The sequence below is a fragment of the Ursus maritimus genome, unplaced genomic scaffold (genome assembly GCF_017311325.1).
Source record: "Ursus maritimus isolate PB19 unplaced genomic scaffold, ASM1731132v1 scaffold_26, whole genome shotgun sequence".
NCBI classification, from domain to species: Eukaryota; Metazoa; Chordata; class Mammalia; order Carnivora; family Ursidae; genus Ursus; species Ursus maritimus.
Window position 1 is genome coordinate 43,407,587 of NW_024425119.1, and position 5,482 is coordinate 43,413,068.

At 46.0% G+C, this 5,482-nt stretch overlaps 1 protein-coding gene across 1 annotated transcript in view; it reads right to left on the reverse strand.

The window, feature by feature from the left end:
- Positions 1-1,641, reverse strand: part of CALCOCO1 (calcium binding and coiled-coil domain 1) — a 19,561-nt gene extending 17,920 nt beyond the window's left edge. The window contains exon 1 of the mRNA XM_008704786.2: positions 1,529-1,641. The gene's annotated coding sequence lies outside the window, so the exon portion shown is untranslated. The remainder of the gene's footprint in view (positions 1-1,528) is intronic.
- Positions 1,642-5,482: the final 3,841 nt, after the last annotated feature.

Sequence of the window (5,482 nt, forward strand, 5' to 3'; positions counted from 1 at the left end):
AAAAAAAAAAAAAAAAAAAAAAAAAAGCTTCTGCTCTCATTCAAGAGACAAAGGGAAAGGGAGGCTATAGGGAAAGACAGGTTTTGTCTCCCCACTTCATTACTCCAGGAAGTCAAGAATTCTGGAGGCGGCTGCTTCAAGGGTGGAGTGAAACACTCAGCAGGAACGTGGTGGTGTGGGGAGATGGAATGTGGGAGCCTGGAGCCAGGAAAGCCCCACCCCTGGGTAGGGGATAGACTGAAAGGTGGGAAGTAAGGGGCCCTGAGAAGGGGAAATATATATATGATGTTGAGAGAAGGGAGAGATAATTTAAACAGAACCTAACATTCTTTTCTTCAGGTCTTGCCAGGAGCAGAACTAGAAACCTACCGGTTTGACTATGTTAACCCAGCTGTAGTATTTTCCTTCCCATTTTCTCTCTGCCCCCTTCAGCCTCGATTCTAAGTGCCTGGAAGGGGTGCTGGAGGCATGCTGTAAGATGGGACTGAGAGGAAGAGGTGTTCCAAGCTAGGTGGGAACTATGGGGTGGGGTGGGGTGAGGAACAATAACAATAATCAGCAGAACTCCTCAGCCTGAGGCTGTGAGATGGCCCTCATCATCGCTCCACTAATCTTCATCCTCTGTCAGCAGCAGAGGACCGCGTCCAATCAGCCATGGCTAGTCACGTGCACACCCCTAAACATCACAAACCCACGCCCGGCAGAAGTCGGGGGCTAGGAACTTTAAAAAAACAACAGAAATTCAGTAGAGAAGGAAAGGTGAGCCAGCTGTCCAAAAAGAAGCAACTTCACCCTCCAAAATAAGGACTGGATTCAGGACAAGAGGTTTCTTTGGGGTTTCATCTCTAAAAAATCCCTAGTTAAAATGAGTCCATGTTTTCTCCAAATGCAATTCCTCTGGCTTTCTAAGTGGGGATGAGTTGTCTCCAAAGATTTAAGCCTGGGGAACCCCAAATATGCCCCACAAAGAAAATCCATAACAGCTGGAAACATTCACCAAACCTGCAACAAAGCTCTGGGCACTTAAAGTGTAGGAGTATCATAGCTTCAAGTGTTCAAGGGGGAGGGGAAGAGTCCCAACCCCCCAACTCTGTATGGCTCTAGAGTTCCTTAACATTCTTCCACTTAGAAGGCTCCCCCCCCCCCCCCAGGGATTCAGCGTAGTAAAGGCCTTTGGATTGGGGCGGGAGGGTAAGGAGAAAGGGAAGGTTTGGGAGGGAGGGTCAAGTCTTGCCTGGGAGAGAATGAGTAAATATTTCAGCTTCTCCCAACTATCTGAAGCGTAACAAGCTTTACAGAGAAGGCGTGAGGGGAGGGTGAAAACAGTGAGGGGGCACCCTCCTGATCCGGGCGCCCTAGAGACCCAGAACTCTTAAAACAGTAGGGGTGGCTTCTCCGGTACGGAAAGTATTAAAACCCAACGTTCCTGCATTTCCCTTCTACAGTTCCCTTAGATTATCCTTTCACAGACTAGAAAGTGGGGTGACCCCCGCATCAGATCGCCCCCAAATTAGGCCAAGTTTCTTACCCCACACACGGATCAGCTGTTCCCTCACCTTCCACCAACAACAAAAACAGCACTCCCGACTCTTGGAGGGGAGGGAGAAGAGTGGGCGTAAGGCCTTCTGGGGTTTGTGGTTTCTCCACCCTCTTTTGCCAGCGAGCCGGCTCGGAACTGGGACTACACATCCCAGGAAGCTGTGCGTGAGGAGGGCGGAGCAGGGGGCGGCCGTGGCTGCGCCCTCTTCGCGGCATCCTGGGAGGCGTAGTTCTCAATTCCGTGACTGTAAACGAGGGTGTGGCCACCAAAAGACTTCACGGCCCATGATTCCTTAGGAGGGGGCCGGCTGTATTAGCAGTGACTGCTGGTTGTAACGTGCGTGGTGGGTGGGACGGTGGGGAGGAGTTAGGGTCTTAAGGCCTCCTGCGTAAAGCCTTACGCGGGTGCGGAACGCGTTGCGTTGCGTCCTCCCGTTTGCTTTTCACAACAGGCTGTGGGATAGCTAGTATTGTTATCCATACTTTACAGATGAAGACACTAAAGCCCAGAAAGTTTAAGGAACCGGTCTAAAAGTATCAAAGCTATGCGGTGGTAGAACTCCAGTGCTGCACGACTCCCAGCTACCTACTATTTAGAGACGGGGGACTAGTAGCTGTGCTGGCAGTTTCTTCTTTGCTTCGACTTCGGGGACGGCCCCTGTAAAAACTCTGGGTGTCTCTGTGTGTGTGTGTGTGTGTGTGTGTGTGTGTGTGTGTGTGTGTGGTCCCCCCATCCCCCCGCCAACTTGAAGGTTTCAGGGCCAGGGGCCTGCTAATACCCACACACCTGGACTGGGCTCTCCTAGGGTGGCCTCTAAGTCTAGGAAGGGGACCCATTGCCTGAGGTGGTGGTGGTGATGAGGAAGTGGAGAAAGAATGAGGTTTGAAAGGGGAGACTGACATAATTCAAGGACTGGTCAGAACTCACAAACAAGCCACTTAGAAGGGCTGTTTGCCCAAGCCTTTCAGCAGCTTAAAGGAATTAGGATAACAATACATGTTATTTCTCCTGCTTTTATGTAGGAGAGGTGAAAGGTTCACACTCCTCCCACAGCCTAAGTCAAGTTAAAAACTTGGGCATCCTCCTGCCTCCCCCTTTCTGGACCCTCCAGGACCCTCCAGGTAGTCTGAGGCATTCAAAATGATCTCTCTCCCTGTCTCTGTATTAAGGGATTACAGTCTAAGGATTGATTTGTTCTTTCTAGGTGCCTGCTTTCTAGGTGCCTCCATAACTTAGTAACTCCTTACTAAGTTATGGAGCCTCTGCCTTTTCCAAGTTTTTTGGTTGTATTTTGCTTTTACGACTGAATAGGGTGTCTGGTGCTTGCCCTTGGGTGCCTTTCATCTGAAGATCTCCAAGCACTTAACAATAAGTCACTGGGCTTCACAAACATTAAGGTGACATGTCTGTGTCATTAGTCAGGATTTATGAGTTAGGGAATAAGCTGCTGGATGAGGAGCTGGCTCAAGGTCCTGGGGTGGGTTAAGAGTGGGGCCTGTTCAAGGACCCAGGTCCCATGTGTTCTTGATTTTTGTCTTCCACCCAGAAAAAAGGCTTGGAAGAAAATTCAGTCTCAGCTGGAGCTAAGAAAAAAAAAATCCATTTTTTGGGTGTTTACAATGTGTTCATGCTAAGAATTTTTCCATTTAATATGACAGGCTTATCTATATAGTAGGTCCTATTATTATCCCCATGTTACATATGATAAGGATTGAGGCACAATTAAAGTGACTTACCTGGCATCATCTAACTAGTAAGTGGTAGAATCAAAATTCAAGCACCAGCAGTCAGTGTACTAGGCTCCCACCACAGAAACTGCTAGTATGTGATACTAACTCCCAGTGTTCTAAGGAACAATACTGTTAATTAATCAAGGGACAAATGTTCGCTGAACATTTATGTGCAAGGCACAGGTGATGTGAAACAGATTCACTTAACAAATATATGTGTGAGATACTATGCTAGGTATTCAATAAATTTTGTGAAATAATTAATATAAAGGGGCACCTGGGTGGTCTAGTTGGCTAAGCATGGGACTCTTGGTTTCTGCTCAGGTCATGGTCTCAGTCCCGAGATCGAGCCCCACGTTGGACTCCCTGCTCATTGCCGAGTCTGTTTGAGATTCTCTCTGTCCTTCTCACTTTGCTCTGCCCCCTCCTTGCATGCTCTCTCTCTTTCAAATAAATAAAATCTTTTAAAAATTAAAAAAAAAAAGAAAGGATGAATATAAAATATAGATATTTGAAGGATGGATTGGATTTGGTTAGTTTGGCAGGACAAGGTCTAGGAAGGCAAAGCTTATTCTATCCCGAAGGAAAGATTCAGAAGTGGGATTTTTATAATGTTTACTGGAGCCTAGGGGTCATATGAAAACAGCATATACATTTCAGCTTTTTTTTAAACTCAGATTATTGGTAATGACTGCCTGAAATGTGTCAAGAAGGATTCTGAGGAAAGAGTGCTGGGATTAACTGGTAATATCTATCACGTACCCTAGAAGGAACATGGCAGTTGTAATAGATTGACTTGTTGTTTGAAGAGGACTCTCCTTCCCTGCCCATTGCTATGTGACTTGAAGTATCTCCTGCAGAAGGAGTACACATGTCTCATTTCATTGACTTTGACCTTGATCATGTTTCATATTTTGGCTGATGAGTTGTGAACAGATGCCATGTTTGTGCATGTGAGTTTCCACTTTCTTTTTCTTCTCTGCCCCTAGAATGGGTATATTCCATGTAAGAAATGCTCCTTCTGCCTGGGTCCTGAAATGAGAAGACCCATGGAGCAGAGCTGTAGCCTGCCCACAGCCTGCATATACATAAGTCAGAAATAAACCTTTGTTGCTATAAGCCACTGAGATTTTGGGATTGGTTGTTAGTGCAGCAAAGCTGACAAATAGTCATACCTGTGTAATGGTATCAAGTTTGAAAGATCAAGTTTGAAACGTAAGTTTAAGCCACAGTGTGGAGAATCTTGAGCTCCAGGTGAGACAGAGACAGCTATGTATTTATCAGAATCTCTTTCTTTTTCTTGGACACATAGCTGGGCCACATTTTTCAGTTTCCTTTTAAGTAATATGTTCCGTTTCTAGGCTTGACCTATGAAGCCTCCCAAGTGAGATCCTTCATAATGTTTCCTTTGTGGTTTGATGAATATGACCTTAAGCACAGCGACCTTGAAGGCCAAATGTTAAAGACAGCAGGGCCACAGGTTGGAAGGAACCTAGTTCCCTGAATCACCACTTGGCAGAGAACTGCCTGCTATAATCAGGAGTGTGCATTTTGGACTTCACTTGACCAATAAATCAAATTCTGTTCGTTACAATACTAAAATTTTGGGCTTTATGTTTTATAGTTACATAAAATACTATAAAATAATACATAACTATATAGTTATAGTTAATGTTTTTCCAACCAATACATCAGGTTAAAAAGTTTGGATTTGATTCCCATCAGGAATAGGAAGTTAGCTGCTGATAATTTTTTTAAAGGTTTTATTTATTCATTTATCCGAGGGGGGAGGGGCAGAGGGGGATGGAGAGGGACAAGCGGTCTCCATGGTGACAGCAGAGCGCCACAAGGGGGCGAGGGGCTCGATCCTACCACCCCATGATCATGACCCAAGCTGAAACCAAGAGTCTGACGCCCAACCAACTGAGCCACCCAGGTGCCCCAGATTTTTTTAAAAGCTTTTATTTATTTTTAAAAAGATTTTATTTATTTATTTGAGAGAGAGAGGGAGCATGAAGGGGGGAGCAAAGGGAAAGGGAGAAGCAGACTCCCTACTAAGCAGGAAGCCCGACCTGGGACTCGATCCCAGGACCCTGGGATCATGACCTGAGCCGAAGGCAGACACTTAACCGACTGAGCCACCCAGACGCCCTAAAAGATTTTAATTAATTAATTTATTTGAGAGAGAGAGGGCATGCAAGCAGGGGGAGGG